Source organism: Haliaeetus albicilla, chromosome 6 (assembly GCF_947461875.1).
Source record: "Haliaeetus albicilla chromosome 6, bHalAlb1.1, whole genome shotgun sequence".
NCBI lineage: Eukaryota > Metazoa > Chordata > Aves > Accipitriformes > Accipitridae > Haliaeetus > Haliaeetus albicilla.
The window spans coordinates 18,762,055-18,776,020 of NC_091488.1; positions in this window are offsets into that span (position 1 = coordinate 18,762,055).

A 13,966-nucleotide genomic window follows, 5' to 3' on the forward strand; every position below is an offset into this window, starting at 1 on the left:
TTTATTATTTCATTTCTCCAAAATGCATCAACAGCCATGTGCACTGTGTGGTAAGAATCTTCTTACAAAGAATTAGGATGTGTGAACTGTTTATGAAATAGTTTTAACCACCAACAAAATAATATACTTTGTTTGTTACATGCTTGCTAATGTGTTATTGTCCTTGTCAATGTAACTTTTATTTATTTTTTATTATTTAAGAGCAAGTGACCAAATGTTGGAAATTGTTTTTCTTTGGATCTCCTTATACCTTGAAACTTCTTCTCTACCCTGCATATCTCCCCCCCCCCCGTTTTTTTTTATTTATTCATTTTCCAGTATGTAAGAAAGTACTTCACTGAAATAATACTTTCTTCTTATATCTAGAAATGAAACTAGTACCATTACAACATAACCATAAAAAGCAAAAGCAAGATTTTAGGTGTCAGTCTTACAGAAAACAGATGAGTGTGGTGATTAGGAAGTCTGGTGATTAGGAAGTGTGCCTTTTATTGGGACTTTAAATGAAAGCCCTTCCCCTAATGCACTGAAAAGTTTTCCAATAAAAAGAATCCAAATCAGAGCGCTTTGCAGTAGAACAAGATGAATAACCTTGCAGACATCAGTGCTGAATATAAAGAGCATGCGCTGTAGGAATTAAATTATCACATCCGTTAGATTCCTGCAGTTGCAAGCAACAATTTAGCAGAAACCATCAGTGGTTATTTTTGTCCTTGATTTTTATTTCCAGCAGGTGTCCCCTTCTGGTAATGGTGAGGGGCTCCTAAAAGACAAAGTGGAAATAGTGAGTATATAAATATTCCCCCAGGTCTTTTAAAATTAAATGGACATTCCTGAAGCTTAAAATACCCTTCAAGTGTGCACTTACTATTTTATTTAAAGGTAGAGGCTGCTTGTCAGGAGCTCCATTTACTAGGATTAGATTGACAAACTAATACTGCTAACTATTGATGGTTTGAGGCCTAATCAACAGACTGGCTTTAAGGAAGATAAGTATTAGAACTAACAAAACTTTGTAAAATATTTGTTTGATAGCCTTCCACATATGATGGGTATGTATTTTCCACAACACCTTAAGGTAAGGCATTTTCCCTTGGTGGGTGCAGTGGGAAAATGTCCCATTAAAACAAACAAACAAACCAACCCACAAAACCCCACAAAAACCTCAACCATGAAAACATTAAGCCTGGTCTGACCCTAAATGTCAGCCCTGTGCAAATTCCAGGGCAAGCATATGGAAGAGAACCAATGTAGGACAAAGGACATCCAAAGACTTCAGGGGAGGTCATGGGAAATGTCGCCTACCTTGAACTTGATTATAATCAGTTCTAATTGTTACAAGACTCATGTTGTTTTTAAAGAATGCAATAATAAAATTTCAGCTTCCTAGAGCTTGAACCAAATGTTGCATTTAATATGAGAAGACTCTTTCATTGGAGATTGTGTTGATTGCATAGTAAATGTGACTTGTCATCTTTAGTTTCAAATAGCTGTCTGCACTAAACATTACTGGAATGCTTGATAGTTACTAAAAAGAAGATAAAAGTAATTTTTTCCTTGGGCAGAAGAAATAAATTATAGTTGTTTATATAACAGGTTTCCATTTTTTAGAAAATAATTTTCTTTTTCTTTGTTACTTTACATGATCATTATTATTAATATTATTAATTTTTACAAGTTCAAGCACTAAAAATGCATTTTAATGGTTGCAGCTTTCAGCTCAGAAAGCTATATGGTATGTGACAGCCAGCAGGAACTCTTCCAATCATGCTGCACTTGGTGTACTGGGCCAAGTCCTGAGCTCCATAAATTCCTTTGAGACAGTCAAAAATGCCCATGAATGCTTCTGAACTAGGTTCTTAACTTCTCTTTTGCAGTCCACCCTGATGTATTGGGCAGTAAGGGGGGGCAGATGGGTTTGCAGAATCCTGTGTAAAAAGTAGGCTTCAGAAAATCTGTATATTTATTAAATTCTCCTACAAAATAAAGCTTACACAGAATTGTGCATCTCTGCTATAGAATTTAAAACTAGTCTTGAATAGACTTGACATCCTAGAAGGGTGATCAATCCCTCATAACTTCTATATATGCTTTTTTTCACAAGGAGGTATATATAGGATTTTTTTTCCATAGGCAGAATGCACCTATGACTTTTTCTGTTCCTCATTATGTCCTCATTATCAAGTGCCAGGCCAGAAGTGGTTACCTGACTCATGTTATTCTCTCATTTTTAAGGTGGGTCTTAACTTCCAGTTTCACCTTGACTTACAGTTTGCCATGACATGTGCTTGCATCTTACAGCTCTCTTCCCCAACAGAATGGAAGACTGGTGATGAGTGGTTAAAATGCCATTTGCAGCAAAGCATACAGTTGGACTCAATGATCTTAAAGTTCTTTTCCAACCTAAATGATTCTATGATTCTATAACTCATTCAAACAATAGTTTAAGAGAAACTGTAAATGGCAGACCAGGCATTCTCCAAGGCCTGTCCTTCCCAGATCTGAGTAGGCCTATGGCAACAGCCTAGTCTTCCAAAGCAAATGCATGTCTTTCTGTCGCTGTCTCACACTCTTAATAATCTTCCCCAGACAACTTCTCAAGGGTAGTTCTCTTCTCCTTCGAGAAATTTCTAATAGGTCATTATTGTATTTTGTCCTGCTAATCCAGACCCTGGCAGAACACACTTGTGTCTTTGAAAGCAGGATACGTGGTTCGTGGAGCTCATGGATCTGTTGTCTTTCAAGTACAGTTGGATATCTTGTTCAGGGATCCTCTTTCTTGGGGTTTTTTTGGTTGGTTGGTTTTGTGTGTGTTAGGTTTTTGTTTGGTTGTTTGGTTTGGTTTGTGGGATTTGAGTTTGTTTGTTTGTTTGTTTGTCAGTTTGTTTGTTTGTTTGTTTGTTTTTTCCATGGCATAGTGTACTGAGTTTGTGTGGCAAGGTTTTCGTAGTGGGGGGGTTACAAGGGTGGCTTCTGTGAGAAGCTGCTGGAAGCTTCCCCTATGTCTGACAGAGCCAATACCAGCTGGCTCTGAGACAGACTCACAGCTGGCCAAGGCTGAGCCCATCAGCAATAGTGGTAGTGCCTCTGGGATAACAGATTTAAGAAGGAAAAAAAAGTTGCAGGAGATACAGAAACGGCAGCTGGAGAGAGGAGTAAGAACATGTAAGAGAAACAGCCCTGCAGACCCCCAGGTCAGTGAAGAAGGAGAGGGAGGAGATGCTCCAGGCGCTGGAGCAGAGATTCCCCTGCAGCCCGTGGGGAAGACCATGGTGAGGCAGGCTGTCCCCCTGCAGCCCAGGGAGGTCCACGGTGGAGCAGATATCCACCTGCACCCGTGGAGGACCCCACGCTGGAGCAGGTGGGTTCCTGAAGGAGGCTGTGACCCCGTGGGAAGCCCACACTGGAGCAGGCTCCTGGCAGGACCTGCGGATCTGCGGAGAGAGGAGCCCACAGAGCAGGTGTTCTGGCAGGACTTGTGACCCTGCAAGGGACCCACGCTGGAGCAGTGTGCTCCTGAAGGAATGCACACCGTGGAAGGGACCCATGCTGGAGCAGTTTGTGAAGAACTGCAGCCCCTGGGAAGGACCCACGTTGGAGAAGTTCATGGAGTACTGTCTCCCATGGGAGGGACCCCACGCTGGAGCAGGGGAAGAGTGTGATGAGTCCTGCCCCTGAGGAGGGTGAAGTGGCAGAAATAACATGTGATGAACTGACTGTAAACCCCATTCCCCATCCCCTGCGCCACTGGGGAGTGTAGGTAGAGAATCTGGGAGTGAAGTTGTGCCCGGGAAGAAGGGGGGGAGGTAGAAAGAAGGTGTTCTGAGATTTGGGGTTTTCTCATTACCAGACTCTGGTTGATTTGTAATAAATTGAGTTAATTTTCCCCAAGCTGAGTCTGTTTTGCCCCTGACAGTAATTGGTGAGTGATCTCTCCTGTCCTTATCTTGACCCACGAGCCCTATGTTATATTTTCTCTCCCCTGTCCAGCTGAGGAGGGGGGAGTGATAGAACGACTTTGGTGGGCACCTGGCGTTCAGCCAGGGTCAGCTCACTACACATAGTGAGACAGTACTGTCATTCTTGGATCATTTATAAATGTTGCCATTTATAAATAACACCTCTATTGTAGCACCTGTGAAGGCAAGTTTCACACTAGTCCAAGTAACTCTCTCTGATCCCCACTCACTGTAGAGATAAACATGAGGTCTTAGTAGCTTTTATTGCAACTAAATGTTAGCACTGTTGAGTATCAGCACAATCTGAGTGTTGACACAAGGCTTTTTTTTGGAAATGCCATGGAATACACTTCTCAGCCGTACTGCAATTGACTTACACTAGACCTTTCTAATGTATTAAAGGAGTCGTCCCATCCCGTGTCGTGTGTTGTCCGTGTCATCCCCCCCGCCCGCTTTTATTCACTCTTTGATTAAAAAAATGGGTGTTGAGCATTTCTGGGCAGAGATGAAATGGAAATATTGTTACTGATTTATTCATACAGTCTTCATTTTCTTGGCTGTGGTAAATTTAATAGTTGTTTACTGGTCCCTGGGTTCTATTGATCAGCATTGCTCCCTCTCACACCCATGGAGGGCCCCGTGCCTGCAAAGCCCTTGTTTTAACTTTGTGCACATGAGGAGGCCATTAATTCCTGGTTTGTGATTCTGGCCACACTGAAAGCCAAAGTCTGCCACTTGCGTTTGGATAATCGGGTCACTTGACAAAACCAAATAATTGCACTTTCTGTATTTCTATAATGGTAGCCATCTATCTCTACTTTTCAATATATATCTTAGAAGTAATAGTCAGAAATTCAAGGATTCCAGTTTAGCAGTATTCAGGCTACCAATGGTGACTGCAGGAAAGAATAGCACTGACAACATTTTAAATGTTAGAAATGGCCTGGAAAGGGGGAATGTGTCAAGGAAAAACTATTGTTCAGCTGAAAAGCCATGACCTTATGAGAGCAATTTGCAATGTGGCAAATACATAGGTTGGCATGAAAATCATGGTCTTGCCCATTTTGTTGCCAGTTTGGCTCTTACCCTGATTACCTTGCTCTTGCACACTGTGCTCATCTGGGGGTTTAAGCTGCATGTGGCAGGGGAACGCTTGACCTCCTGAGCACTCTGGTTCCTTCCTGCTTTAAAGCAGCCTGTTAAAATCAGCTCAAAGGAGTGGCAGTCAGACTGAGAGATGCATCAGGGAGGAGTCATATCTGCCGCCAAAATATTCCAGGAACTGAAGTTGAAAACTGGATGGCAAAGGATTTCTACAGCTGGAGGAGATGATTTTAACTTTAGTTATATTTGTTATGGCTCGTAAGAGTGGGATCAGTGTAGAGAATCTACTACTGGCAGGGAGAAGGCAGAGGGGGAAGATTTTAATTACAAACATATTTATTAACAATGAGTGCAAAGACATGATAGGGAGAAGGAGAGTTTTCATTTTAACACGTGCACTATTAATCATGAATTATACTAGGGTTACAAAAGGGAATCTGCCTGGAGGCAGAGGGCAGAAGAGATGATTTTTATCAAACATATTGAGCCAATTTCTGTCCTCTGACATATGCACACAGCTTCCATTGAACTCCATGGGAGGCCTACACTTGAATTGCAGGGCATAATTGTGCTCTGCATGTTCCATACATATTAATCATAATTAAAAATAAAGTTCAAGGCAGGGCTGAGGGATATGTGGTTGAGGCACAGTTAGGGCCAAGGTAATCTACTTTATCAATATACATTTCCTAAGGTGCCTTGTATCTTGGCAGGCGATAAAAAAAAGATGTAATTCATATGATATGAATATACACTGATACATGTTGTAGTATTTCCTGTTATAACACCAGTTACAATCCTTTTTGTTGCTTTTAAAAGATTTTTAAAGGATGGTAAAGCTAAAAACAAAGGTTTAAAACTCTTGGGAACACCGTGAGTGTTCCAGCATGATGCTTACTGAAATGCGAAGATATCCCCTAATGTAACAAAATTAAACAATGAAATGAAACTGTAATGATTAGTATTATCATTGCATTTCTATCTGAAGTGTTCAGTTGTAGCCCTGTTTTATATTATGTCTTTTGGATTTGGAATATTTCTCTGCATTCCACAGGAATCTTATTTCTGTGCCGTGAGACTGAGTTGTCCTTTGTGATTTTCTGTTCATGAATTTTTCACAGTTTTACTAACTTTGTGGATTCAGTTTTTAGCCCTATGCCTGATTGTTTTCTAATTTGCTTGCCATCTGTCAATTTATTTTGTTATATATTTTCTATATCTTATTTTAGAGCTCATGGACTAGTCCATCATCTCAAGAAGCGGGCCTTCTTCCCAGCCCTTCTCTGACTCTCATCATGCCACTGCTCTCCTCATAGTTATATTTGAGTGCTCAGACTCTGTTTTCATCTGTGTCCAGTGCTTGCTAAACTCAGGCCTCTCCTTTCTTGATACTTCTACTCAAATTAGGGAGCTTTTAACACCTTGTGGCCCTGAGCTGAGTGCTTTTAACTGTCCCCTTTAAGTAATTTTCAAGAATCTTGAGTAACTTGCAATGGTGATCCACTCATTATGAAATCTGTCAGACAGAAAGTTGCTTTTTATCTTAAACCACTCCTGCTGATAGGTTTGGAAGACTTCACTCTGTCCTTGTTTGTCGGCTAAGAAAGCTATCATATTCACTTAATTACTTTCTGTTTTGAGGACTCTATATCCCAATCTAATAGTTCTGACCAAGATATTAATGCAAAGATAGTTTCCTTCTTACTCAGTCTGTCTATTCTTCTTCCTTTTTGGTGTAATTAAATCTTAATGTGAAGTGATCTAAGGAAAAATTGGCCACTCCTTTTTTTGCACATCTCTTTCAGGGCATAGAAAAATGAGCATCTTGATCATGAGCACCTTTGGGAACCAGTGAAATCCAGACATCAGGTAAGGAAATTTGTTCTAGGTCATGGGCAACCTTCTGTCATCCTTCCCATGACCGGCTTTGTTTCAGAGGATGTTTGGATCTCCATGTAGTGCCCGTGACTCTGTGTGAAGTACTTAGTGATAAGAGTGAAATCATGTCTTCCCCATAGATTTCAGCAAGACATAATGTTTTGCTTCGTCTGAAAACAGCAGGAGTATCTAGACAGCGTGGGAAGAGTAAAAGACCTTCTTCCCTGACAAAGCAGGTAAGAGGGTCAAGACAGCAAACTCTTCTTCCTGAATGCCTCTGGCACCTGGTCACACGTGCCATCTAGAAGAGTTTCAGGGGAAAGGAGCCGCTCTGCGGTTTTCTTAGGATGCAGGAGTTGAGACTTTAGTAGAAAGTTGTGGAATATGATACTTTTTCTGCAGTTTAATTCAGATCCTAAAGCTACTAATTTTAAAAGTATTCCTTTGCAGAAAAATGTTAGAATTTACACTGTGTTCTGGCTGGAGATCCAGCCATACATCTTCACCAAGGTAGTTTCTGGATTGCTGTGAGTTCTGAAGCCTGATTGAAATTTTTCATTCAGGTCAAAGATGCCAAATGAGGTTAGTTTAAAAGATGTTATATACATATGTATGCATATATATTTCCAAATACCTTGTTTAAACAAATTAAATTCAAAACAGATGGAACTGAGAAGTACCTTACATAGGTCTTCTGTGAAGAAGTTACTAAGCTTGCTTAAAGTCAGGTAGAAATAACTCAGATTCCAGGGAGGAAAGAATAAAAGTATTAGCCATTTTATAAACTATTGATGCATGTTATAAACCAGGCAAAGAAGCCAAAAAAGAATTGAAACCAAAACATCAGGAGATGCCATTGATCTGAGACTACGCATTGTATTTGTATTGGGTAGAGACTTTAATAAAGCTGCTCATTTTTCTGAGGGAGAAAATTAGACATGCAGAGGAAGAGAAATCAGAAAGTGACATGATACTTTCCTTCAACACCTGGCCCTCGCTCACTAAACAATTTCTTCATAGTGGGTATTAACTTGTAAAGTGTGGGTAAAACCATAGATCTATTTGATGTCTGCATTAGTAAAAATTATTTGTTATTTTCTAATTAGCAAAGATTGCAGATGCTGCATCATTTGACATAAAAGACTAGTGTCAAAACAGAGACACATTTTTTCACCCTTATAGGAAACATAATAGGAAATAGACTTTATTTTAAGGAAGACACTAAAATATTTTAAAGGATGATTTATTTGCCCTTTAACAATAACTGTGTTTATGCAAATGACACTTAAAATAATAATTTAACTCTATAAACCTATATTTTTAGGTCTTGTTACGTTTGCACAATCTTTAGGCTCCTATGGTGCCTTGACTGGAGAGCATAAAGTGGTCATGGATGCCTCTCATCTGTTTTCCCTCTGCCCCTCCTCCCCATATGTTTTAGGATCAATTTTTTAAGGTCAAGTTCTGACTCTGTGGGTATGTAATAAATAATCAGTTTGACTTCCCTTGCATTCTTACATGTATGTATATCATTATTCCATAACTGTATTTAGCCTATCTAAATTTGGTCATAAGTTACATAGTTGCTTTTTAAGGCTCCCTCCCTCCCACTCTTAGGCCTACACTTAAGTTTCTAGCAATTAGGCTGACACCACTCTTCCTTCTGCTGCTTTTCCTTTATTTGATTCTTTTGGTCCTGGCTGCCAAACAGCTCACACTGGTGACCTGAGTGTGGGGCTAGTGTGTTTACTGCAGTGGGCAAGAGGTGTGTTGAAACCCCCAGACGGCAAGGAGCTGAAAGCCCAGTCCTCCCGCTTTCTTAACATCTGCAGGCATTGCTTGGTGGAAGAGAAATACTGTTGTCACCCCTGCAGTGGCTGTTCGGCTGGCTGGTGCGCTGAATTGCCAGGAAGAAGGACACATACTACTGGTGTAGTCAGCAGAGAGGATTTCAGGGTCGTGGCTGTGTTGCTTATGCGACAATAAGGGAATGCGGTCATGTTATCTAAAAAGTCTGGATCATGCTGAAAGGAGAAGGGCTTGGTTTTTAGAACTTTGTTTGGATATCCAGTGAAGTGTTTTCCTTGTGACTATTTCAACCAACACGAACAGAGTTTCTTCCTAAGCAAAGTTTTCAGATAATGAAGATTACAAGTGACCAGCACAGTTCCTCAGAAAATACTGAATAACGTGAGTTTGCCTTCAATCAAGTTTTCTGTTTCTGGATCCATAATAACTTTTAGTATAGAGGTAGTCCAGTAGTGAAGTCAGGGGAACTGTGTGTGTTTAAACAAAGATATTTGCAGAGTTCAGAGCTGTAATCTCGCATGTTCAAAAGTTATAAAATTTTGTTTGGAAGATGATGAGTAGATGAATTCCTTGGTAATGCTATCTGAAGATAACTTGGTAAGCATACCCAAATGCTTATTTAATAATAGATAATGTCATACTATGTAGAAATTTATTTAACAATCGTTTAAATAAAGACCATTAGAGAAAATAGCTAAAAACAACTGAAGGTTGTTTACTTAGGTCTTTCAAAATGTATTTTTTATCATACAGAACATAGGAAAATAGCACATATTATCTGGATTGTGCTTGCACTTAAGTTGTTTTCCCACTTTCTGTAATATTCTTTCAGGACATTAAAAAGAAGGTTAAACTACATTAACTCATTCACCCTGTTGATATTAGAGGTACTTAACTCAGAATGCTTTTGAGTTGTCTTTGGCATGAAAATAAGTTTTGTTCAAAGCCACTCTCAGGTTGCAACTGAAATCCTCCATGTGTAAACAACTTGAAATTCTTATGCTAGCTTGAAAATCCATACTTCACCAAAGTACTTGTTCCCTGACTAAGAGGATTTCAACACTTCCTGGAGATTAACTCAAACGCTTTATGAATTAGAAATGAGAAATAATTCACTTTTTAAAATTCAAATTTACCCAGATGTTTTGACATTTGCAAGGAGTTATCAGAAATGTTATTTTGCTTTAGATGTTAGGTATTAGAAATAAGATAAAGTTGGAACAATAAGAAATTACAGAGTGTTCAATTTAAATATTGTTAACCAGTAACTGTAAGGGTAATATGAACAGGTTCAACCTTAATTCTGAAGTGTATGACATCTGCAATTGAAATCCACTTAGAAACCTTAAGTATGTATATTTTAAACCTTTTGTACAGCTGCAATGATGATTTCATAATTTCAAATGACAGTATTTTTTTTTGATGGTAGGGATACAACGTGTCTGAGTCATCTATCAGATTTCAGAGGTAACAGAAGCTCTTCATAATGTTTCACTGACCAGCTCTCAGGAGATGGTTGTGCTAGTGTATACAGGATGGTTGGAATGTGGTGCTGTCTATACTGGACTTACCTTCATAGGTTCATAAATTTTAAAGACAGAAGTATTTATGATTATGATATTTGTTCTGAAAATTGGAATCAGTTAGATTTTCACATGAAGACCTGGAGAACAGTCCCTAATTGTTAGAAGAAAGATGAATTCATGACTCGCCATATAGAAAGGAGCCTAGAATGGTTTAATCTAAATTCTCTTTAAAGCAAAGATGTAGATAGGACTACAACAGACAGTTAAAAAACCTGTATACCTATATTGACACTGGAGAATATTGCACATCACCACCAACTGAGGCAGACATCTTTAACCTAGCCTGACTCAAGTTTGAGTTCCAGCTCCATGTGTATCTAAACACATATTTAACACCCACATGATTATTCCAGAAAGTTTTAATTTTGAAGCAGAAGGGTATGCACAGTTATGTGAAACAGATGCTTGTTCATGTATTTGAGTGTTAGAAATTTGGGGTTCTGATGCTGCAAATATTTCTGCTCATTGTTAACTTCATTGATCTGTATTCATGTTGTGCTCAATAAGCCTGGGTATTTAAAGCTAGACATATGCATGCCTGTGTGGTAAGCAGGGTCCAAGCAATGCAGTTAGAAACAGAAATGTTTGTGCATAAAATGAAAAATGTGCTTTTGGAACTACTGATGACTAAATGAAGAAAGAGGAGACTGTTTTAAGAAGCAGATGTTAAGAAAGAAGTGGGTAGAAGAAAGAGACATTTGCTGGGTAAGCACAGAAAGGTACCTGACCGTAATAGCATTAAAGGGGAAGAGAGAGAACGGGAGACAGAGAAGTGGAAAGGAGAGGGAAGAGGTGTATGTCATCTGCACACATATGTTTGTAATAGCTCCCTACATTTCCTTTTCTATATCCAAACCAATATATCTACCAGACACTTCATAAACTTGCAGGAATCAGCTCATTTTCAGGAACTCCCTATCTGATATTAATATCTGCAGAATTTTTCAAAGGTTGATTGAAAATCTCGTCTATAATTGTCTTCCACATAAATGATATAATGTTGATTATTTGTTTAGATAGGGCTGTCACAGAACTTGTTCTTATATTCAGCAGGAGGGAAAAAGAAAATTGCATCAGTTTCAAATCTTGGCCCTTCTTCAGGTTTTCATGGTTGTATCTAACCATTCTGTCTAAAAATCACGGTGATATGCTTTCCATCTCAACTGCGATATTTAGTTGTTACAGTAAAATCAAGGGATTGGAAGTGTACAGGAAAAAAGTTAATAGGCTAGTTTATTTTTCATGTAGCTCACTACAAAGTGAAAATGTCTATGTCAGATGGGGTGAGGGAGAGGAGCAGTAAAGTTTTTCAGTAGAAATCTATTGTCATAAGTATCCCACCCCCACCAGTTCTATTACATAGAAAATTAGTAAACAGATTTGAAAAATAAATAGGGATAATAGGTAATTGTGTGTAAACCTCATAACTGATGTAATACTGCAGTATCATTTTCCGATTCTGCCCTACACAGCTATAGGTTATGGGCTAAAATCCTGACTCCATTGAAGTAAATTCCAAAGCTGCAGCTCTTATTCCTGTGATGTGGAGATTTATATGAAATACAACATTTTCAAGTGACCAAAAGTCTTCATTTGGATTATTTGTAAGAATCTGAAGTGACACAGAAGAAATTGTTGCCATTCTTGCAACTTTTCCAACTTAAGGTGGTAGCTTTTACTTTCAATTTCTATATACCTGCATTTTTTAATACCACATTTTTAGAAAGAATATTTAATCTGAGGTAAGCAAAATTAAAAAGGAATAACAGGAAAGCAGTCTGATTATTAATGCTGTTAGAAGTTTTCTTTTAACTAAAATAAAGTGATGGTTTTATCAAGGTTTTCTTTTATTCCTGTGACATATGTTTTCACTTCCTCTTTGAATTTTAACTTCACACTTCTGAGCATGATGAATAATCACACTGAAAATACTGTGTGATTTTAGGAAACTATTCCCAAATGCAGATGGGAAACAGACATCAATCTCTTAAGATTTGAAATAAAACCTAGAATTAAAAAATTCTATCATTAAGTAGAGTTATTTCAAGCTATTTATGCTAAAAGAAGAAAAGCTCTGGCATTGTTCAGTCCAAATTGCTGAAGGGCATTTTCTGTGCCTTACATGACCTACTTTTAAAACCACAAGCCTTTAAAATGTCAGAATTAGTAAATTTATCTGTCCTACTATTTTATAGTATTGAGGCAATGTAGAAGATTAAAATCTCCTCTATTTGCACTAACTTGTCCCAAAACCAAATATACAAAATAGACAAAGTAATGTAAAAGTATAATTTCTAAAAGCTGTTGTTCTTAAAATTTATATATAGGATGCTATAAAATAATTCTGTAATACAATTAACCTGCAGTATAATTCATCTTCTGTCTTCCTATGTTAAGAATACTTTTGGACATCTGTTAGAATAGAAGAATCTGATCTTTAGGAAAGAACTTGAATTACAAAGTATGGACTGGTAGCAGCACTCCACTCTCTCACATGCACAGCAGCAACTCTTTTCAGAGTCAGTTTAAAGTGAAGTTTTAACCTCTGTGCAGTGTAAGAACATAAAATATGTCTTCAATTTTGTGGATAGAGGCTGTGAATAAGAATGTCACTGTCAGTCTGTCTTAAATAAATCTTTTCCATAGTTTCTGTCAAAAAATAGGATCGTTAAGAAATATCTTTTTCACTGAGCCTTCTATTTATTTTTCAAGTGTTGCATATAATTAAAAATCCCTCTTAGGTCAGGGTCATTTTTGGAGAAACATTTGAAGAGTGAAGGGTTGATGCATCTTCCCTGCCTGTTTTGTGGAACTGGAACAACTGGCTTTCCTTTGCTATTGCCATTTCATGAAACCTTGTCATATGAAAGGTAATTGCAGTCCTCCATAGCTCTCAGTAACTGAAGCCGTAATAGAAATCTGCCAGGATTTCTCTACAGCCCTTGTTTCTAAGGTTTGCCAGAAATCAACAGAAAATATTAAAATGCATGACAAATAATTGAAATGTAACATATTTTAGTCTTGGGAGATTAAAAAGATACTGTAAAAGTATCTTCATGTTCTGTACCCCTGAGAAGGAAATCAGAAGAAATGGAAACATTATCACGCACAAGGATAATACTCTGAGTGTATTACCTGTATTACCAGCAGCTTGGAACTCAATGCACTCCATATCTCAGCGCAAATCTCCATCACTTGAGGTAATGAAGAAAAATTTAACTTCTGGTAAGTGGCTACTAGACCGGAATGTCACGTGCATATCTGTTTTCACACAGTGGTACCTCCTTGAAGGATCAAACCACTTCTTTCTTTCCAAGGCCTTCACTTAAAGGGCTGTTCTATTGTTAAGACAGTTGTTGGATACAGGATACCTACACATAACTGTTTCACACATTTCTGCCTGAATGGCAAGGGTTGGCATTTGGGTCTGCAAGCTGGGAGCTGTGGCTTCCCACCAGAACTGAGTCCTAGAACAGAGAGCCAAAAGCAAACCACATGGGTGCTGGAGGAGAGCAGGAATCACAGCATCCTTGATCAGCCTCCTTGATCACACAAGTGAGGATGTGTTCACAAATAGTGGCTACAGTGATCTTGATATTACTAAGAAGGAAAAAAAAAGTAATGTTTGCT